The sequence below is a fragment of the Ochotona princeps genome, chromosome 1 (genome assembly GCF_030435755.1).
Source record: "Ochotona princeps isolate mOchPri1 chromosome 1, mOchPri1.hap1, whole genome shotgun sequence".
NCBI classification, from domain to species: Eukaryota; Metazoa; Chordata; class Mammalia; order Lagomorpha; family Ochotonidae; genus Ochotona; species Ochotona princeps.
Genome location: NC_080832.1, coordinates 77,646,339 through 77,670,742, shown reverse-complemented (window position 1 = coordinate 77,670,742; position 24,404 = coordinate 77,646,339). Strand labels below are relative to the sequence as shown.

The window sequence follows — 24,404 nt, the reverse complement described above, 5'->3', positions numbered from 1 at the left end:
AGCCCTACCCAGTTATGAATTACATTTTGACAACGTTATTGGTCACAACTTATTTTGACAAATTTTCCGAAGTTAATAGTAGGCAGAAAATGTTTTAAATTATGTTTGAAAGCATCACATGAACTAAAACTAAAATGCAGCCATATTCTTTGCATAAAATTAGGAGGATATATGGCCACCATCTAAGATGATTATTTGTTCCTGAAGAACAAATGTTTAAAATAATACTTTATGTATTAGTATCACATTAACATAAAACGAACATAGTACTTGAAATAATATAAACCTATTTTTTTCAACATTGGGATTTTTAAGATGTATAATTATGTGCAAATCTAAGAGATCCTGAAGAAGTCAGACCAACTTCCTGCTACTATGGACTCTGAGAGGCAGTGGCAATGGTTCTCGTAATTGGATTCTGGTCGGCCAGGCCAGTTCCAATTTAGACATTTGGGAAGTGAATTAGTGAATGGCAGCCCCCCCTCTCTAAGTAAAATAATTAAGATCATCTAAAGAGATAATAAGAGTGATATGTATTAAACATGAAAATATGATTGGGCAACTAAAGCCTATTTTTGTAGATTAAACTGAAGTGAATTAAATAGGCTTATTTGTGAAAACCGTTACAGCGTACATTTTCCTTCTCTAATTCCTTCTTTTCTCATGTCTTCCCTCCTCAGCATCGTAATAACCATGGCTGTAATCGCCATCACCACATATGCCACTGTTTTCCTCTTGATATCTGCAATAGAAATTTAATTGCCAGCCACAAAACCATACTCTAGCTAAGTGAAGAAACAGGGAGGAAAGATACCTTCGTAACTTTTTATGCCTGTCTTATTTTCACACGTCATGAATTTAAATCAGATTCTTTCTTTTTTACATGTTTTTTTAAACATTTAAATTGGTTTAAATTTCTTCTGAATTTAAATGTTCCTCCATTTCTGGATTATAAAGTATAACTATAGAGAAGTATGTGTGATATTTTTATCTGTTCATTAATTTTTAAAGGTAATTCCAGATGAAAAGTGTCAGAAATGGAACAAAGGCTTCATCAATAGAATAACAGTGTCATTGGTTATGTATTTTGAGAGCAATGTCCATTGTTTAAAAGTATCCAGTTACCTGATCAATGCAACACACACTGTATTTTCCCATGTACTTTAGAAAATACATTCAAAGATTCTCTGTGCTGTCAACTCCAATTCATATAAGCCCAATTTTTATTTTTTGCCGAGTTTTTACATTGCTGATTTTAATAAAAGTACTTTGTACCACCATTAAAAAACAATATGGAAAATTTAAGTATCACACTTCATTCTTGTGTAGGAATAATTAGTGTTATTTTCCCCCTCAGAATATGTTAAAAGCAGCCATCCTTCCACAATTTGCAAAAATGAATTATTCATGAAAAGGTTTTCATAGACCTTTGTTCCCATCCATAGTAGTTTCTATTTTTCTGTATTTGAATTTAAGTTACTACTAGGAATTCCTGTATCGCATATTGTGATTCTGGGTTCTAATCTCACCCCTGTTTTTGACCCAGCTTCCTACTAATGCGCACTCTGGGAGGCAGCAGATAATGTTTCAGGTAACGGCACATGGTAAAGTCTCCCCGGAGAGGGAAGCCCTGATGCACCTTGCTCTTGGCTGCAGCCAGGTCAGTCCTGGTATGTGAGATCCTGCTAGCTCTTGCTCTATAGTTTTTTTCTGATCCTAAAAAAATGAATAGACTAATATTTTGATATAAAAACTTGCTTAAAATGATTATTAAATGACATTTTTTTAAAAAGTAAAAGGTTTAAAATTTGGATGACTGCAAACAGCTTATCATTAAGACAGTCGCTATTAATGTGTAACATACAGTGGGGAAAAACTGAATGGTGGGAGTGGAATCAATTTTCCATGTTATGAGACCAAAAAATAAAATAATTTTACCACTGTCTTACATTGGGTAAGGATGCAAGTCATGGATTAGGTTCCATGTGTCTAGAACACAATGAAAATGTTTCTCGCATTGGGGTTATACTGTATAATTTCTTATGTTAATATATCTTAGCCACCTGATCATAAAGAATATATCTAATACGTTGTTTTCAACATCTCTTCATATTATTAGAGAAAATTTGAACAGTATAAAAGTGTCAGATATAAAAATGCTTCAAAAAGGTGATGGAGGAGCCACTGTGGCACAGCGGATCAAGTTGTTGTGAAGCTAGCATCTATATGAGAGCACTAGTTCGAGTTCTGGCTGCTTTCTTTTGATCAGGTGCCTGGGAGGACAGCAAAGACAACTCAAGTATAAGGGGTTCTGCCATCCACATGAAGACTTGGGCTTTTGATTTCTGCCTGTCCCAACCCTGACTGGTACAGCCTTTTGGGGAATGAACCAATATATGAAAGATTCTTTCTCTTTCTCTCTCTCTTGCTCTCATTTTCACTAAGGAATTTGGAATGCATGGTTTTTTTGAGGTATGCATTTTCCATGAATTTTATCTTAGTCACTGCAGTTGTTTATGGACAACTAATAAGACAATAAACTAGTGACATAAATTTGGGTGCTAGTTTCTGGTAGCATGAATCTGCAGTAGAGGATTGCTTCATACTGTGATGTCTTCTGCCTTTGTTTATTTCCTCCCAAAGTCTGGGAGTTCTGTAACATGCTTGCCTTTGGATTGAAAAAACATAATTTCCCTTTGACTCATCAGACTGGTAGCACATAATAAGCTTAAATCAACAATATTCAAAGTTAGTAAAAAGTGATTCATGCTATTTAACTTTCTTTTCCAGTGTCACACTTACATATACTCATATTTATGCATATTTGTGTGTGTGTATATGATAAAGTTGCTCATCTAAGGAAACCTTGACTTAAATTCAGAAAACAACAGATGTTTGTAAAGTCTTTTTATTTTGTTGCCTTTTTTTTTTTTTAGGAAAGAAAGCTATTTTATTGTAGATCTTCCTTGATTGAATCGAATAGCACATTTTTCTCTGTTGATAAAATTAAATAATTCCTTATGGTGGGCTTTAATCACACTTTCTGAACTAGATATGCTGTGATTTACATCTTCTGTGGCTTAGCCTTTCAGAAAGGAGATATAATTAATATCTAGCCATAATAAATGCATAGATCTAAAAATGGCATCATAGCTAAAGAGTATCCAATTGGACAATTACTTCATAACAGGAAAGGATGTTTCCATATTTGCGTACACATGATGGATTGTTTTGTTCTAAAACCAATCATTTCCTGACTTAGTCTTACAGTTTCTATAAATATTAACAAATATAAATACGTGCATTATTGATAATAAATTTTCCAATGGAATAAAAGCTTATTTAACATTGTTTATATGACACTATTCTAAAAATGGAAAAGCTTGTCATGTTTAAACCATCAACAGAGAGTTCACTCAGTAACTGCTATATACATTGGCCATGAGGCCCAGCAGTAAAAACACAAAAATCCCTTCTGCCATGGTGTTTTTTGTCTTCTGTTTGGCTGATTCATTAGTTTTGGCTTAAAATGTTAGTTTCTTTTCTCTTTACTGTCTAATCATTTCTCTGTCTCCTGAACACTCCCATGCATAAGGTACATGCTCAAATGAGTACAGATTACTCATATGGTACTCTATAAAAGCATGCATACATATGTAGATAGTGTGTGTATGTAAATATATGTAATGGCACATGTATCCTGTGTAGGGTATATTTATATTATATTATATTATATTATATTATATTATATTATATTAATTTATTTGCTTTTGTAATAAAACATATGTCTTGGCATTAGTTTGTTATACATGAAGAATAGTGAGCACTTTAAGAGTTTTAATTTCTCCTTCACGTATTTTCTGTTATGCATCTTTGGTTTTTCACATTAGATTCTGTAATCCATGCTAATTACTTTTCTACATAATTTTTCCTTCTTGTTTGAAGCAAAATAATGGCATTCCAGAAGCATTCAAAGATAGCTGGGAAGTTCTGCTCTTGTTGGCTTCTGGTTAGCTTTTCAGAGTGCAGGTTCTTATGAAGGCAATATCAAACTGAAGGGTTTACAGGACTTATGCAGTATAATCTTCAGAAGCCCAGCAGAACTCTGATTCCACCTATGGAATAAGACAATGGATTATGACTCTTTTGTGTTTAAAATGACCAGAGCAGGGCCTGGGGTGGTGGCCTAGTGGCTAAAATCCTCTCCTTACACATGCCAGGATTCTGTATGGGCTCTGGGTCTAATCCTGGCAGCCCTGCTTCCCATCCAACTCCCTGCTTGTGGTCTGGGAAAGCAGTCGAGGAAGGCTCAAAGTCTTAGGACCCTGCATGCATGTGGGAGATCCGGAAGAGGCTCCAGGCTCCTGGCTTTGGATCACCACAGCTCCAGCCATTGCGGCCTCTTGGGTAGTGAATCAATGGACAAAAGATCTTCCTCTCTGTGTCTCTTCCTATCAGTGTATCTGCCTTTCCAATAAAAGTAAATAAATCTTTAAAAAAATTACCAGGGTACATCTTCACTATGACTTTATCCTCTATCCTTAAAAACAGTCTACCTTGAAAATTTCTTTTAAATTGCTAGACTACAGTTCTGTAGAATCATGTCGTCTGAGACAACAATGACTAGGTCTCATGTATTGGGGTTAAAGGAAAGGGTGCAGGGAGCAGGGAGCAGCCCACAGAACAGGCTATCTAGATGATTCTGAGCCTCACCTAAGCACCACGAGTGTCGGGATCTGTCTTTTCCCAGTCCAAGGATCCTGGTGTGGTGATTACTTCCCAAGCAATGATCCTGATGAGAAGACTAAACCATAGGAGGTAGTATAAGCATTTATTTTATCATGTGCACTTGGTTTTGGCTGTCCTCATGCATTGTATCATTGAAGCTCAAGTTAAACCTCTGAAGGTATAAATCCCATTTTTTCCTTCATGCGCTAACGCTTTATGTTATAATTCCCCCAACTCATCCCAGTCCTAACTGCTAGAGTGGATGTTGTTATGCCCCTGATTATGCTTTGCTTTATTTGCATGTTATTTTTTTCTCAGTACAAGGTGACTGCTGTAAGATGTCTGGGGCAGTGGGTGACATATTGTAGGGTAGTTAGGAAAGGAGACTACTCAGTATTACACCAACCCGGAGCTTTAAATTGTTGGGTAATTCCCTGTTCTTTTTCTTCACAACCTTTCTGTACTAGCCTTCTGTGCATAAAGAATATGCTCACTGCTTTATGTATACTAAAATCCAGTAATTAATAGTATAGGTAATTCTGTTATTTCCTCATGTTGATGCTTTCTCAAGGATTAAGACTCAGGAATTGACATAAGTAATGGTATTGGTATGAATTTAAACGGTTATGTCTTGATATGTACTTTGAAATTTCTTTGGCTTTGCTTGTGTATGAGCTTTATGCATAAGGTATTCATACCTTTATTTTTTGTGTAGTTAAGTATCATAAGAACATCAAGTTTCTAAATTGTTTTAAAGAGATTTTCCTCTAAAGAGAGTCTGAGCTTTCTTCGAGTTGAGAAACACTGCTGAAGGGCTTTTATGAGTGTGGGTTTTCAGACACTGGTCTGATGATGGCTCCTAAGGCAGCAGACTCTCCTCTTTCTGATGGCTCTTGGTTCTGGAACCGTGTTAGACCCAGTGCTGCTGTTCTCTACTGAAACTGGTTGCTGATTTGGGATCTGCAGTTGCGCATTTTTTTTCTGTAACACTTATTGAACACTTGGAATTTATTTGAACCCAGATGATATTTTAGAAGACACTTCATTCAATTGAGGTTCATATTTGATCAGACCTAGTAATTTTTATTTGACCTTCAGTGCTTATATTGTTCATGTTTGTCAGGGTCACACTTTCTTTGAAAACTAATTCTTAGATCTTTATGTTTATAATATGATAATTTGGTTGCAATGATAATCATGATAATGATAATGGTGGCAGTTGCCATTTAGCAAGTATCTCTAGGTCCTTGGTATATCTTGTATAAAAGCAGTTACGTATAAGAGCAGTGGTTCTTATAACAGTCTTGAAGCAGGTGATATTGCCTCCAGATTATAATGGAAATTTATATTCACAGAAGCTATTTACCTACATAGTAAATATGGAAACTAGATTTTATTTTTAATCTAAGTCATGTACGCCTGATCGCAAGCCTACATACATTTCACTATTCATATTACCTCTATTTCAAAATCAACATATATTTATTAAAAGCTGGGAATACATGCTAGGGACAACAATTTGAGACTTGACCTCCTCCTTAGAATTTTTTATATTAAATTGGTTATTTCAGAATAAATGTGTGTTCTATGATCTTGTTTTCTGATTTGACTTCTGGTCTTGTGCATATTAAAAGCAGTGCTTAAATGGTTCACAATTGAAGGTGATATGTGTATGTTTATTCATGTTAATAATCTCACCACTTTATTTTGTTCAAAGAGCCAACCTTTGATATTCTCTAGATTGGGTACGGCACTTTTGCTGTCTTCACCTTGTTGATAGTTGTAAGAAGTGTGTTTCAAAAGTTCTATTCCTATAAGTAGTCCCTCTTCATTGCCATGCTCAGTGATCCCAGTACCCTGCTGCTACTCTGAGTCAACTATAGGATTATGGATTCAATGTCATTCATGCAGAGCCAGTTGGGTTCCAATTCTAGAATTACAGTTCACTATCCTGGAGTTAAAATGATTCAGTCTAGCATTGTGAAGCTATAGGGTTAGGGAGAAATAACATGGAAGGGAAGTGTTAAGATTCCACCCTCATTTAGGTTTCCTAGTTACATTTGCAGCTATGGCTTAAGTATACAAATGAGTTTCAAATAGTAGATTTTAAAAAGCACAGAAAAAGCATGTTTTTAAACATAACCAAACATGTTTATAGATCATACAGTAGTCTATAGTAGATTAGGAAAATGATAATTTTTTTTTCTTTAAAAATGAGATTTGTGAGTAATTTCTCTTAAGTCAGAAATCTTGGTAGCCAAAGGAATAACAGAACTCTAGTATGTTTCTTTTGTTAGAAATGGTCGTGGCATTCATCTCCATCAGAACTAAAGGAATGATCTGTAATAGATTCAAAAACATCAATTTGTGTTTCTGTAGATTTATGGTGAGAAAAGGCCAAAACCCAAATCTGAGTTTTATTTTTTTTTAAATATTGTTAAGATCTTCCAAGTTGGTTGGTGACCTCCGGCAGGATGTTAGTAATAATACTGAAGTGATCAATATCCACCTCCAAGCCTATTGTGGCTCTAGGAAAAAAGCTTCAGCATCTTACACTCAACATTATATCTCTGGGTTTGCTAGCCTCTTTGTGATATTGACCCTGAATTCAATCTGGTTATTTTTCATGATATCTTCATTTTCTTCCTCTGCCCTTAAGTGTCTGTGACAAACATATTACATAAGCTTGGACATGCTTTTCACTGCTAGTGGCCTGGCCCAATTCTTAGTACTGATGGTTCAAATAAGCAGTTTCTGAGAACTGGTGGTAGTGGTTGTAGTGGTGATGGCAGTGGTAGAGTATGTGTGTATATGGGGGGTAATAAAGACAATTTTGTTGTTTGTTTATATACTATTTCTACAAGATTTGAAAGAATTATTGGAGCTTCTTTTAAAGTTGTATTTGTTTATTTTGAAAGCCACAGTTATACAGCGAGAGAGAGAGAGAGATAGAGAGAGAGAGAGAGAGAATCTTCCATCTGCTGCTTCACTTTCCATATGGTTGCAATGGCTGGGATTGAGCCAGGCCGAAGCCTTGAGCCAAGAACTTTATCTGGGTTTCTTCCATGTGTGTCAAGGTTCCAAGCACTAGTATCATATTTCTTTGTTTTTTTTCAGGCTATTAACAGGGAGTTGGATTGGAAATGGAGCAGTTGGGAAATGAACCAACCTCCATATAGGTTGCTGGTATTGCGGCAGGCAGTTTTACTCACTGTATTGCAACACCAGCCCCTAAAACTACTTTACTTAATAAAATGCACCTCATCTATTGCACATATTTATGGTGCACTATTTCTTGTGTGAGAGACTGAATGTAATTGGGTGTTTTGAAACCGGAAACTGAATTTCATTCCTGTACTTATTTATAAGCATGTTGGAAGTCTCTGGTAAGAGCAGCAATAATGGTTCAGATGTACCATGCATTGTTAAGCTTTTTTTTTTTATGGCTATGGATGCTTTTTGCTGCATATTCAATATTCCAAATACAAAGACATTTAAGATGCATGTGGTTAAGATGCTTGCATTCCCTGTGAGGATAGCTATGTTTAATTCAGCTTTCTGCCAGTTGGGACCTTGGGAGACAGTGATGATGACTCAAGGAATTGAGTCCCAGTCACCTAATTCAAACAACCGTCTGACATTCCTGGCTCTGGTTCCAGGCCCTGTCTGATCCTGGCCTTTGAGAACATCTAAACAATCAATCAACAATTGAGAGATCTGTTTCTATCACTCCCTTTCGAATAAATAGAATATTCAGATGCCATAATTGTCAACTAATGAGGTTATTTTACAATATGTAGCAGGACTACTGAACACTTAAAGTTACACATTATCGTGGAGAGCTCATTGTTTTTCTGGGATTTGGAAACCTGGGCTGAAGAATTGACTCAAATGTCTCCTTTGAATAACTGGGTCTTCTCTGTTAAATGTAACTCTACAATCAAATTGATGTTTGTATTGGTAAATAACCATAAAATATTTGAGAAGGCCAGAATAGAAATCTGCATGATTTATTATGTAATTTTGTAGGAAACAATAACGTGGCAGAAAAATACAACTTGGTAATTGAGAGGAAAAATACTTTTTCCAATGAGATGTTCCTTTAATGTGTTGGTTGCAGATCCTCAGGCAGAATAGGCTCGCAGACACCTTCTGCTTGGCTTGCAGTGTTTTCAGAATAGGAAACAGAGAGTCTTCTCTGGTTGTCCACGACACCCATTGCTGGTTACTGTACAGTCTCTCCTGTTGCTTCCTGGGGCCTGCACACATTTATTTTATGCCCCTTACTTAATGAAAGCTGCTTGCTGCCAATTTCTGATTTGCATGTGTCATCCCCCTAAGTTCCTTGCTTTAGTCCCTCATGGCTCCTGTCGTAATTTGAGTAGTAAGAAGCTCTGGGTTGACCTTGGGGGAAGAGGAAAAAGAAGCATTTAGGGGAGGAAAGTCTATCTAGGATTTTCCAGCAGTGATACTCATTTCAACTAAAGATGAAGGGAACTTTGAAAAACCTACTGAATGCCATCCTGTGGCCAGTGGAATGGAAGAAAACACTAGCCTTGCCATATTGCTTCTTTCCTTTGTTGTCTTCTTCTTATTGGTTCACATTGTTTTATTTTATTTTATTTTATTTTATCGAAAGGAAAAGATGTGGGAAATGAGAGGTGGCAGAGATATGTGTGTGTGTGTGTGTGTGTAGGCATGGGTGAGTCAGAGGAGTGAAGAGAAAGAAAGAGGCAGAGGGAGAGAGGCTGAGAGAGAGATTGAGATTGGTTTTCTGCTTCTTCAGTTTACTGATTCACTCTCCAATTGTCTACAACAGCCAGACAGTAGCCAGGACTGGTCATTCTGAAGCCAGAATCCTGGAGCTCAGTATGGGTCTTCTGCATGGGTATCAGGAATCTCAGTACTTGAGCCATCACCTACTGCCATCAAGGTATATATAGTAACAGGAGGCAAGCTAGGAAGTGGAGTTGGGACTCAAATCCAAAGACTCCAGTATTGAACCTGAGCCTCCTAAATAACGACTGAACCATTGTACTAAATGGCCACTCGTTTAGCCTACTTGTGGGTTTTTTCTTTTCTTTTTTTTAAGATTTGTTTTACTTGGAAGTCAGTTACAGGAAGAGACAAGGCAAGGCAGAGGGAGGGAGGGAGAGAAAGAGAGAGAGAGAGAGAGAGAGAGAGAGAGAGAGAGAGAGAGAGAGAGAGAGAATGAATGATTCCATTTCCTGGATCATTTCTCAAATGGTTGCAACAACAACTGGATCTGGGCTGGTCTGAAACTGGGAGCCAGGAGCTTTATCTGGGTCTCCCATGTTGGGGCCCAAGAACTTAAGCCATGCTTAAGCAGCTGGGACTTAAAACAGCACCCATATGGGATGCCAGCAGCACGGGTGGTGAATTAGCTTGCTGTGTCACTGAAACTGTTCTAGTGTATAGTTTTTTTTCCCTTTGCATTTGCAGGCAAGTTGAGTCTGCTGGAAGTGTCATGTGGTGCAAGGGGACAGCAGCAGGGAAAGACGCCAGGATGACATGTATCCTATATCCATGTATCAGCGCTGTGGCTTTACTGAAGTAGTTTTAGTTTCCATGTGAAATGTTCACTCTTCACCTGTATCACTTCTCACCTAACCTGTTTTCTTAGAAGTTTTCTTTTCTTTTCTTTTTTTTTTTTTTTTTTAAGAATTGGTATCTCTCATATATCTATCTCTCTTTCACTCTCTCTCTTTCAAAGGCAGAGTTTTAGAGACAGGAGGAGAAAGTGTCAGGAAGAAATATATAAGTATCTCCTATCCACTGATTCACTCCTCAAGTGACTTTAGCCACCAAGATCTGGGCCAGGCTGAGCAACAGAAAGGAGCTCAATCCTGGTCTTTCACCTAGGTTGCAGGAGCCCAAGTTCTTGGGCCTCATTTGCTGCCTTCCCAGGTACATTGGCAGGAAGCCAGATTAGAAATTGAATAGTTAGGACATTCAGTTTGATGTATTAGGACATTGAAGTTGATGTGAGATGTTGAAACATAATCTTTGTGTCACAATGCCTGCCCCAGCTTAGCATTTTGACTACTATTGCTTAGAAGTTGGTCTTGTATTTTGTTAAAAATACACAGTGGTTACTAAACACTTTCTTCTGAATCTCAAGTAAATTAAAAGCAGAAGCTTGTTTTTTTTTTTCTGAATGATTATGATAAAATTCAGAATTTTAAAAAAGAACCATACTCTATGTGCCTATTTTTACCTTTAGTCATCTTTGAACAGATCAGATATTTTGACTGGAACCCTTCTCTGCATAAGTAGGTTGTGTCTGCTGTGCTTCCGCTCCCCCAATATTTTCCTGGAGAATCCTCCTCTCCAGTTTCCAGCAGAAGGTTGACTGTGCAGTTCCCAGGCTGATCTCCAGGGTTGCAACTCTACTGGACAGTTAAGGTCTAGGCTCTTGGCCTTCGCCATGCTTCTCTGCAGTCGCTAACTCAGGAGCCTGCAGTTGTGAGACCAATGAAGCAAACATTCATAAGGCAGTGTGAAGCTTCTGGTAGTGTGAAAGGCATTTAAATGCATGCTTTCTAAAGAGTGCTTTAGCCTGTTAAATAAAAACTGCCATCAGCAAATGTAGATCTGGGTCCCTAGTATAAGCCCCCAGCTCTAAAACAATGTTTCTGTGTCAGAAGAAAAGCCTTTTTTCTAACAATCTCTATGTCTGTTTCTCTCTGTGTGTCACACACTCACTCATGCAGACACCAACAGGTGTATGTGTGTGTCTGAGAGACTATTGTAAATCAAAAGTTCAGTATTTAACATCTTTTGGATTGTTTTTGAGAGTTGATCTCTCAGGATGGAGATTCCTTATATCAGAGATTAAAACATTTGGTGGCCTTTGATAAATCTGTTCTCCAAGTATTTCTCAAAAATTGATATAGACTTTTTTCTGTTCCTCCTCTTTTAAAAAAATTCATATTATTTTCTATGATACAGTTTTATAAGTATAGGAATTGCCTCTTCCAACTCTCCTTCCCCCACTCCAATTTCCTCCCTTCTGACTTTTTTCCCCTGTATTATTACAATAGTATAATCCTTTAGCAACAGTTACAGGTTCAGAATTCTACTATTAAATGTATCACAGCATTGTTGGTATAGGCAGTGGCATAATATATAGCATCTTACTGTCAGGGTATGAGATCAATTTATGATGCCTGTGGCAATATAAGGAAGATTTCATTATTCTCTGGACATTTATATTATACTGTAACTCTCATTGTGAAATGTTACTTCATTTGTATTGTTAATAATTAGTTTTTAAAAAATCTGTTACATCACTAGGACATTTGCCTTAGTTACTAATGGTGTTTGCTCTTTTATAATGATTAATTATTTAATTCATAGAATGTATAACAAAATCATAAATGCTTTATGATAAAATTAAATCAAAAGCACAAAAGCTTCTTAGATCACTTCTCAAGAAAAAAGTAACTTTATCTTTCACAGTCTAAGTCATTACAAGTGTGACTCATTTTTTTTTTTTGAGTAATGGCCAGAATCAACTTAACTGTATTAGTCTGTGTCAATAAAACCAGTGCCAAATAGAGAGCTGAAAATCAAATACAAATGGATTCCTGATAACTTTGTGGCTCTAAAGAAAGAAAATTCCGGAGGTTTTTTTTTCCTTTAGAAATATTTAAGTCTAGATATAAAGTGATTTTTAAATATTGAATCATATTTTTGGACAGGTATTATTACATAGTATTATTATTTCTTCAACAATGAATTTTGATCCTATAATTCTTGACCTTGAGTTTGCTGTACCTATCTATCCCTTATTTACTCAATTTGTCAGTGAATGTTTGAGAACAAATTCTATTTCAGTTGAAGTGATTTCTCCTAAATTCCTTGGTACTGATGTTATTGATAGTCTGAAAGTTATGTCCTTCATTTCTGTCTGTGTCCTTTTATATACTAAAAAATATAAATGTAATTTTTGCTGAAACATTCTTTGTAGTATGCTGTTAACATTTTTTGAGTCATATCCATAAAAGACCCAGAAGATTTTAAGCCGTGCCCTTGTATTATGAACTACACATGATTTTTTTTATTTCGTAATGGACTAAAAATCCTTTTATTCCAGCAGAATTGGACCAGGTTTTAGGAAATAAAGTCATTTATCCATGGTGATACAGAAGTGTAGCAGTGTTTATACTTTTGATCATTCCTTAGAGAAGTATTGCCTTGGTAGACAACCAGTTGGCTCAAGGCAAAATTATACCCTTGATGTGCTTAAAACAGCAGTGTAAAATGTAATTGGCTAACATTCTTTGTCCTGGTTAGGATTACTTTCTTATTGCTTATGGTATGCCTGAAGTATAGGGGATGATGTCAGTTTCTAGCTTTTAGAAAACTTTTGATGTTCAGATATAGTATTTCCCTCCATTGTCAACAGCTGAAAAATATTTGCCAAATGGAGACTTATGAATTGAAAAGGTAAGATATTAGTAATGGTTGTTTGTCTGAGAAAGCAAAAAAAAGTTATAGCTCTTCAGTGCTATTTTAGGAAAGAACAGATGAGTTAAAAGTCTAAAATTCTAAAATTAATCTTATAATTTGCTTTTTAAATGACAATGTTCTGCATTGTTTTGTTATTTTTTATCACTGAATTAATTACTTTTCTCTTGGGTATGCTTTACCCTAGGACATTGTGACAATGCGGTTTACAACCCTTTAGTGAGCTTGGTTAGCTTCTCGTTTTTTTCCCAATGTTAGCACTGTGGATGGCTTGGTACTGTTTTTGAAATGAACTGATGGGGCCCGGCGGCGTGGCCTAGCAGCTAAAGTCCTCGCCTTGAAAGCCCCGGGATCCCATATGGGCGCCGGTTCTAATCCCGGCAGCTCCACTTCCCATCCAGCTCCCTGCTTGTGGCCTGGGAAAGCAGTCGAGGATGGCCCAAAGCCTTGGGACCCTGCACCCGCGTGGGAGACCCGGAAGAGGTTCCAGGTTCCTGGCTTTGGATCGGCGCGCACCGGCCGTTGCGGCTCACTTGGGGATTAATCATCGGACGGAAGATCTTCCTCTCTGTCTCTCCTCCTCTCTGTATATCTGACTTTGTAATAAAATAAATAAATCTTTTTTTAAAAAAAGAAATGAACTGATGACCTTTTGAATTTATACATTATAAGTTAATTGACAGAGTGCACTGATATTCAAATGAAATGATTTTCTCATTTTTGCTAATGTTTCTTAGTTGGCGTTATTTCTCTTCTAATATGTATGATGCAATATGAGCAAAGATGGGAGATTCAGACAGCTCTAGAGTCAAAGATGGGAGATTCAGACAGCTCTAGAGTAAGTAATTAGACTCCATTTTTATTAAGAGTTGGTGGCTCATACATGGTATTCCCCTTTATCAGTTAGCTTTGAGATTGCGATTAGTTAATTTGCCATTGAAGATTTTTCAGAGATAATTACTGTCTTGAATAATCAATTTGAGAAAAGATTTATAACATTGACGATATTAGGAAAAAGTTCCTCTTGTATCTCAAAAAGGCAAACGGCTAGAGGAACCAAAATATGAAGATATTAGGAGCGAAGATCCGGTGTTGATTATTTTCTTGTTATGATGTAACATATTCTGAAAGGATTTTATTTCTAGTCTTCACAGAGACTAGTGTAAGAAATTAGGCTCTCCTGGCGTGGATTGGCTCATGCCTTGCTGGGTGGGACACAAAGATTAGTCACTCCTCACCATGGTTTTGAGGATTTTTCTGCACCTCCCCCCCCAAAAAAATATTCTGCACCTTAATTGTCGACAAATGTCTTGTTAGAGTTACAAGCCAGTCTAGATTATCCTAAAATCTGCCAAGGTCAGCAAAATTATACTTCAACACAACAAATGGGTAAATACTAAAATGAAATAGACACGAGAGAGCTGAATGGTACCTTATAGCCATTTTAAGGTATATAGCAGCCGGTCCTGTACATAAACTAAAATTGAAATGTCAATGAGCTAATCAGAGGTTGTGGTTAAGAACTTGCTTTTTTTTTTTTTTTTAACATACTGGTTACTCAAAACCATGTCAATTCCATAATGTTGCATATTGCTGTTGATGTTATATTGGGACTCTTAATTGACTGGGATGATATTCTACCAGCTCTAACTTCGGACCAGAAATGGTCTCCCCAAGAAACTGTTCAACCCATCTGGACAATAAGTAGCTGGACTCTATGCTTGGTATATGTTTGCAAAGAAAGAATCTTGATTGAATTTGAACCGTAATACTACATCAAGGTGGAGGAATCCACCAGGGGGGAGGGGTGTGGGGAGGGGTGGGGGGATTCCCAGAGCCTATGAAACTGTCACATAATGCAAAATAATTAATTAAAAAAAAAAAGAAATTAGGCTATCTTTCAAAACACTGTCTATATTAACAATTTAAAAAATAATCAAATAAGCTGCTTAAAAAGTGGATCAAGTGCTTCAATAGGCATTTGTTCAAAGATAACAATGACCAACAATCAAGTGAAAGGAAGCTCAGCATGGCTCATCATTGTGGACTTGCAGGTCAAGCCACAATGAGATACTAGTTCACCATCTGTTACGGTGACAACTATTAGGAACAAGTATTGGTGCAGCTATGGGGAAATTGAATTACTTGTATACTCTTGGTGGGAATCTGAATTGAGTGACAGTATAAAATGATGCTGTTGTTGTGGAAAGCAATATGGGTATTCCTTAAAAAAACTGCACATAGAAAAAAATTATGGTATAGTCCAACAGTGCTACTGCTGAGTATATTGTCCCAAAGAAATGAAAGCAGAAACTAGGTGAGATATTTGTACATTTATGTTTATAAGCAGCCTCATTAATAGTAGACAAAAAGTAAGAGTGAGTGTCCATCAGCAGGTAAAAGGATAAGAAAAGTGATATATCTATATAACGGAGTATTATTCACTTTACAAGAAGAACTTATGATACTTGGTATAACATGGATGAATCTTGAAGGCATGATGCTTAGTGAGATAAACCTGTCACAAAAGGATAAGTATATTAAGATTCAATTTACTGATGTTCTAGAGTAGGTAAATTCATGTAGATAGAAAGTAGGATGATTCCAGGGTTCAGAGGAATGGTAAGGAGGAGTATGGTATAATGATCATAGATATTTAGCAAGTGATAAGGAAGTAGCACCAGAGTGAACTGTCCTGACAGTTGTAGAATAGTATAAATGGAAGGAGGTGGATGGGTGTAGAACATGGGCAGGCAGGGAGGGTATCTTGGGAAGTATCAATATGCTCTTAAATCTGTATTATGAAATAAATGAAATTTGTTTACATTTTTAAAATAAGGCAAGCTATTAAAAACATAAGGGAACTTAACACTATAGGACAGCCTGGTTAAAGGTGGCTAAACAAAACTGCCTGGAATTTTTATGTCAGCCCATAAGCCCATAATCATAGCTTGAAGGATAAGCTAGAAACTATGTGTGTCTGTATATGTGTGTGTATGTAACACCATAAGAAAAAAAGATAAAATTGGCTGAATTAATGAGTATTAAACATAGTAGAATATACTGCCAAGGGTCTTTACAGTTGGATCAGTGGTAGCCATGGTACTCCAATTTTTCATTTGTTAGAATAGTGTAAACATATTTAAGGTTTTAGTTAAGTGGTATTTCCAAATGCTTTCTGCCAATGCAAACTCCAGAGAAAAATCCTAGAAAACCCAGAGTGTTTCTAAGAATAGAAGATTTAGAACATACAACACATTTGTTGAATTCAAAAATGCAATTTAGCTTTTAAACAGTCCTTATTGACAATTTTCTGAAATTATAGGATATGGAAGGCAATATTATTTATATCCAAATGATACGTTTTAATGTGTTATCTTCAGAGAAGAGATTGATAGTGTTGAGGTGGGAGGTGGATGTAAGTTTATCAAGGTATTTGAAAATCATGCCAAACAATGAATAACAAAGTGATAAGAATGAAGATATGAAAATAACTTAAGAAATGGCTGCTTCACCTTTGAGAAAGTGTTTTGGCAGAAAACATTACGTATTTCTAAGAAGTGGTTATGTTTTGCATGGTATGTAAGCTGTCAGGGCATATGAACAAAGTTCAAGATATTTATTTAATATTTACTCAGGTTTAACAACATATCAAATAAATGTTCACTGGTGTACTACAATGATTTTTCATCTTGGTGATGTTTTATCAATAGGAAAGGTTCACGTTCCATACTGGCTCTGTGTATATTTGGTTTTTTTCTAAATGTCAACCAGTATTTTATTTCTTTTATCTCATATCAAAACAATCATTTATTTATGTACTCTTTCATTCATTCACTGACTGAATAGAGCAGTACTGACATTGTTTCAAAACAATACATGGATGTAGTGTAACAAAGAATTGTATTGATCATTGAACTTGCAAGGTATAACATACTACACCAGTGCCATATAAAGGTATATTGGTCTGATGCCAACAAATAGAAAGACAAGAAAATCTACACTACTGAAAATGTTAATATTTTGATTCTCACTCCTGGTTTTGAATTCTCCAAACTTACTTATTCCCAAGAGTTTAGTTTCTTTCTCCCGTTCTCTGCCAACTTATTTGTGGCAAGTGAGTTTTTCATACAGTTACATGCATGGATGAGCTATATCCTGGTTGGATAAGAAGTAGGTGAAAGGAAGAAGAGGTGACACAGGAAACAGTAGATCCTTCCCCCGGCTGGAATGTTAGTGGCTGAGCAGCCGTCATCTTGGCCACCAAGAGTTTGATCATGGGGCATATTATGCCATTCAAGGATACAACTTCAGTACTTTTAGAATGCGATCTTTGCATATTTTATATTCAACCACGATTATACTTTGTGACTTCTTAAAAAAAAAAACAGTGAAACTATCCAAGAGATCCCAACGTTTTGAAATACTTATATCAAGAAATAGTTTTAGTGAATTAAAATACTCCTCCCATTTTTTAATGATATGGTTGGCTGGTTTTCTGGACGGTATGACAGATCATTTAAAAATATGCATTGTTCATCTGATGCATACAACCAGAAGCTAACAGTGCAAACATTTAATACAAGCAGGCACTAATTCTATTGAGGGGTGGATTGTCAGTATACAGCTTAAGGGAGTCAAGAGCAAGTTTGTAACAGGCATGAATTTTAAAATGAGACAGAAACAAAAGCATGTTTTGTATTGTTAATATCTCTGCCTAAAACTAAGTAGAAGCAGAAAAAAATTGTAGAAAGGCTTGACTCAATGTAATCCTCTTTCAGAATTAGAATAGAGTTCAGACTTAACATTTACCTTTCTTAGTCATTCATAACATTATTAATCCCCTTTAAGAGATTAAAACCATCAGAAATTTTGGCCATGAGAGAGTTGAATGTAAATCAGTGTGTATAATACTTTGTGTTTTTGTGTCAGTATAAACAACATTCACTGAGCATCCACATACACTGTATTTTAGATATTTTAGTTAGGAGTAGAATATTTGCTCTTTCTGAATTTCATGCTATTGAAATACTTGAAGTCTGTTCAGATTCTTTCACTGTGGAAAATTCTATTCCCCAAAATATAAAAAAGAAAGATATTTAGAGGAATTTTTTTCCAGTATGTTTGTCAGCACACACTTGTCCCAAATAACAAAGTGAATATAATTTGCTAATGAGTATTTTTCTTATGCCCTAGACTGCAGTAGATGTGAGTAACATTGAGTTCCTGTCTTCAAACTTGTTATTTCAGAGTGTGTTCAGAAGTGGTAGTGAAATTCATCTTCACAAGGCTTACTGTGAATTACATTACTGGCATCCCTTAGATTGTGCACTGCTTTGATCATATTACTTAATAATTGTGCTTGTACTTGGTTTTTGGTTTCACAAAACATCTTTTGATTGTCAATTACCTCAAATCGTATTAGGAAATGGTTGCTAGAACATAAGCAGTCCTATAGACAAAAGACGTAGCAGTATCACAGAACTTAAAAAATAAGGAAAAAGCCAGATGACTGGGGGGACCAGAGAAGAGGGGCTGTAGGGAATGGGTCATAAGGGAGGGATGAATGATTGCTAATTTGGGGAAGAAAGTCAGAGGCAGAACAATCTGTCTCATATTCAGAGTAGCCTGCGGCCTGCAGCATAGCAGGAGTATGAGAACGCAAAGGGTGAAGGTAAGGTTGATTGGCAGGAATGTGTTTATCTGAAGTATTCTGAAGCAACATTTAGAAAGATGTCTATATTTAATTTTGTATTTTTTCCTATGATCTTTCATCCTTCAGCCCCAGTTATAGAAATAATTGAAAAAGACTGAACCAGAGAGGATATCTGAAAATTTCCCATTTAGTAGTCTTTTGCTGTTGTTGTTAGTAGTAGTGGCTTATTCTCTTGATTTTTACCAATTCTGTCTGTGCTCTGTCTCTTTCTTTACTTACTTTTTCCGCATGGGTGATAAAAAACTCAGGATTTGATTTTTCTCGGTTTCTACCACTTTCCTACAATACTAAAATACTTGTAACCCCATCAGCCACATCCTTGCCAAAATGGAATATTTAGAACTTTCTCTGGAACTCCTGACTGTTTTTTTTTTCACATTAGTATTTCTCCAATGGGATCACTGCCAGTGGTCCAGTGGAGGTCGTGCTGATTAATAGTAGTTACTAGATATATATTAATACAGTTGTTAGCCAATGATTAGTTGTGATATTTTCCTGGCTAACTTGTCTGATGCATTGGGCTTCTAAACATGAAGGCCTGTTGAAAATATATCTAATCCATTTGTATTGATTTTTAAAACTCCTCAAAATTGTGTCCTTAATGATTCTAAGTATATAAATGGTTATGGATTCATAAATTCTTGATTAAGAAAGCTCTATAGTATGATTTATAAGTACAACATTAATTGTACTTAAAGGTATGTGTTAAATATATGAAGAACTGATTAAGGCCAGCTTTGATGGTTCTTTTGCTTTTCATTAGCTTTGTATTTGGAGGGAAAATGCTAAAAGTAATAAATTATTTATCCCAAAATATGATTTTCTTATTTTATCAGTGGGCAGAAAGGGCTACTGAAGTTCATGTTGTTAAGGTTGATTATTCTATAGGGAAAAAGTCTTGAAGTCTTGTTATAGAATTTGAATAATAAATATCATTTCTTGTATAATATATAGATACATATGTATATATACTCATATATACATTTTTTAATGTCAGTATTATGCTTTCAGGCATATTCAAGCTTAATAGTCTGTCTGTCTGTACCATTTTCTCCTGGAATGACAGCTTAACCATTTTCCTGGTTGAATTGTGTTAAAATCTTTAGATGCTGCATTCAGTAAAACATATGTCCAATGTTTGGGCAGCCAAAGTCTGTGCAATCATTTTAACGGAGAATTACCTAGCAACTCTGTATTACCTTAAGTATATTATTGTTTAAGCTACATTAAAATATAACCAATTTGGAGTCATATTTTGCAATCAAATGGGAAATTTACTTTTACAAATTGTAAAATGGATTTTGCTAAGAAAATAATAGCAGGAACTAAAAGAAGACATGTACAATATATTTGAACAATTTTTTAAAAGATTTGTGTCTCATTAACTATTCTTGAGAGTCTACCACGTTTGGCGCTTGGCATCTTGCATGGTTGGCTTGGATTCATGGTCACTAGTGAAGACAAGTGGACAGAAAATGGGCAGTGGGTGAAGAGTCACGGAGTGACCAAACATGGAACAAGTTCTGTCTGAGATTCCACTAGAACAGGGATGTCATGTATGTGCCTTGTTAACAATGTCACATGTTCAGTATGGAGATTTGATTGCTCCTTTGGTGGTAGGGTGGTGTTGAGTCTGTAGTGGAAGAATGATAAACAGAAATGGTGAGATAACCCTTAGGTTTTTAGGACGTTTTTCCCCCAAATCTTCTAAGGCCTGTACAGAGAACTATGCTTGTTTGTTTCGTGGCAGGAGATACAGTGACAAAGTGTTCGTTGTCCCAATCTTTGACTTCCTTTCTCTAGTGCCATTTTTCGTTTCTAAATCTTTGGTACTTCATCTGCCCTAGGCTAGAATCCAGGAGCATGTCTTACTGGTAAAAAGTTGGAGTGCTGATACTGGAAAATCCAGCCTTACAGGATCTTTCCTGGCTTTGATAGGTTCAGCTTTCATATTGAAAAGTTGTTCAAATACTTTTATATTTTTTCAAGGGGAAGAAATACATTAAGCTTAGAAGACAACTTGGATTTCTAAATATTATTTTATCTGAAGTTATTTATGTTAGAGCTGTTAGTGCTATTTCCGTTGAAAAATACCATATGAATGTTTAGTATATAAGTACATCAAAATGCTAAATTTGCTTAGGGAAATTTATTGGCAATTGTATATGGTTTTGCCTACATATATGAAAACAAAAGTCTGTTAAAATGATTAAAAAGTGTTGTTTAATCAGAATATTGAACTGAACCACAAATAAGTAAAAGTATAATATTTTCTGAGTTTTTAATGATCTCAGTCACAACATTAACAAGCTGTAATAGTAATAGAAAAACAACTGTTGGGAATTAAGTTGAAAATGATTACAAGGATATACAAGATTGAATTCCTATTATTCCTCACAAAATGAGTTCAGTGTAGGCTGATTCTTAGATAGTGTGACTTACAACATTGGTATTACTTCTAAATGCTATTTCCAGAAATTTGCATAACTTTATTTTATGAACTTTAACACTTCAGATTTCCAATATGGATTTTTAAGAACAAAAACTAAAACTTAATGAAGTAATGGATGTAAAATGAAATACTTAGCTTATAGATTAGCACATAGAAATAGCGCATCTTTGTGACAATCATTTGTAATTATGATGGTTACTTCTGAATCCTCATTTCTTGCCATACTATGTGTCTTTTACTTGTTGGGTACACTGACAACATACAAAGGCTCAGAGTGTGATTACTTTCCATTATACATATGTGCTAATTCTTGATGTTTTAGCACCACTCCTCATCTGTGTAAACATTTTTATTTATTTTGAAGGGTACATTTTTATTTATTTTGGTAGGGGAAAGGAGAAAGAGAGAAAAGAAAAAGGGAAATTTTCAACAGCTGGTTAGTTTACTAGTTCCTTGATTAAGAGTAGAATTGGGCCAAACCAAAGTCAGGGGCCAGAAGCCGGGAACTCCATTCAGTTCCTACCTCCTGTGTCGCTGGCAGGGACACAAGTACATTGGTTATCATCTGCTGTTTCCTTGGTGCATAAGAAGGGAACTGGATGGGAAATAAAGTAGCCAGGATTTGAACCAGCACTCCATTCAGGATGTGGGCATCCCAAGTGATGTGACAATGCCTACCCCCGAGAGCAGACATTTTTATGGCTTGCATATACAGAAGTGTTATTAGTCATTATATCCCTGGTTCCAATATTTAATTTTTTTTTGAGGGAAAACAGGATGTATTTTTTTTATTATTATTTATTATTTAACTTCATTAATTACATTGTATTATGTGACACAGTTACATAGATACTTGGGTTCTCCCACCCCTCCCCAAACCCTCCCACCATGGTGGATTCCTCCACCTTGTTGCATAACCACAGCTCAAGTTCAGTTGAGATTCCTCCATTGCAAGCATATACCAAACATAGAGTCCAGCATCTTATTGTCCAGCCAAGTTCAACGGCTTCTTAGGTATACCCTCTCTGGTCTGAAGACAGAGCCAGCAGAGTATCATCCCAGTCAATTGAAAGCTCCAACATACCATCAGCAAAAATTTACATCCTTATGGAATTAATTGACATAGTAATGAGTAACCAATATGTTAAAAGTAAATGCGAGTTCCCAGTCACCTTCTGTGACCACCTCACCTATACTTCAATTTTAGTTTATACACAACATATAACATTCAAAACATAACATGTTATACATAACATCACATCATCTTAAATTAAGGCAAACATGTGGTATTTAACCTTTTGGGATTGGCTCATTTCCCTTAGCATTATGGTTTCCAGTTTGGCCCATTTGGCCACAAAGAACTGCATTTTGTTTTTTTTAATAGCCGAGTAGTATTCCATAGAGTAGATGAACCATAGCTTTCTTATTTAATTTTTAATTTCATTGAGTGTGCAAGAGCTTGTGCATCAAATGTTGACCTGAATAATATCCTGATGTGGAACATATGCGTAGATAGTAGGAAGGGGAGAAATGTTCATTGTGTTTTTAATATGCCTCTTTGCTCGTGAGTTTGGAACTTCATGGATTTCTTTGTTTTTGAAGCTAGTCCTAAAATATAATACATGTTATTACTATTTTTAAGAAGATGGTGGGTGCCACAAAACATGTGTTTGTTAAGTTCAAAATTAATTCAGGAGCTTTCCCTTTATTTTTTTTACTTCAGACTTATTAGAAAATTTCAAATAATCCAAAAATACATAAAACAAAATGTAGTATTCTCAATTCTCTCATCATCATTCCCCAGGAAAAAACAAATTTTGGTTGTTTGCAATGAAATTTTCCAGGTTGATACCACATATTAGGTTAGTATACAAATTAAATTATGAATGGATTTCAAACTCTGTTTTGAATCAAAATAAACTTACCTTTTAATTCTGTTTTCCTGTCTCCCCTATGTGTAGCCATTCCTCTGCTAAGGACTGTCAGGGGTTTCCAGAATTCATGCACTTAATACATTGTGTTGCATGAGCCTTATGGGTTGGAAGCTTTTGTTCTGGGTCATCTGTGCTTAGTTTAATCCTGCATTCTACAGGCTACAGAAGCATGAGCCAACTGTCCTCCTTGGTCTCCAATAGACTTGGGCTCAGACACAGAGGAGCAATTCATTGTATGTGGTTTTAGGATAGCAACAGAATGTTTTATAAAAGTCTCTTGTTTGTACCTGCTAGGAATGTATGATGCATTCAGATGGAGTCTGGCAATGTCACCCTCAGACACTTTGTTGGCAGACTTCTGAGTTTCAAAGCTGTCAAAAATACAGTTTTTCGATTGATCATCCTAAAATTCAGAACATCTTTACGAGAATGTTTTGAAAATGTATTTGTTTTTCTGATTTTGAAATGCACTTGCCTCTTCATATTTCTATCTAGGTACATTGAAATTTAATTTGTGATTTCATATAAATGGCATAATTCTCCAAGGCATAGAACCTTAAATTATTTCAAGTTTAGCATTTCATTATCAGTAGGGTGATATTCATTAAAGTGTTCATAAAATTTTATGTTTTTAGTCACTCATTACTTAATAGATACTGTATCCTATTTTTGTCATGGATGCTGGCCATATCTTGGAGTTAACATCTGCTGGCTGAAATTCCTACATACTGTTTAAATGTGAAACTAAAATTGTTCCAAACCAGTAAATCATGTCATAAATGTGTGTGTATGTGTGTGTAAAAGAAAACCATGTATTCAGGAAAATCATGTTCATAAAATAGTAAGTATATTTAGAAATGGGATAACAAATTGTTAGAAAACTGGGAAAGAAATGACCAGTTTGCTTGTTCAAGGTGTTTCAAGCAGCAACTTGCTACTAATTTTAAAAGCTTTTACCTCGCAATACAGCTGGCATTCTGTTAGGATATAATAGTATATGTTTTATTTATTTTTGTGCAGGGAATATCATGCGCAGTGTGAACCATTACAGTAAGAAACTGCCGAGAACATATTGTTTGTG

The 24,404-nt window shown here is 35.8% G+C and overlaps 1 protein-coding gene across 2 annotated transcripts in view; it reads left to right on the top strand.

Moving 5' to 3' along the window:
• BCKDHB (branched chain keto acid dehydrogenase E1 subunit beta) overlaps positions 1-24,404 on the top strand; it is a 241,402-nt gene that overhangs the window by 151,484 nt on the left and 65,514 nt on the right. The window lies entirely within an intron of this gene.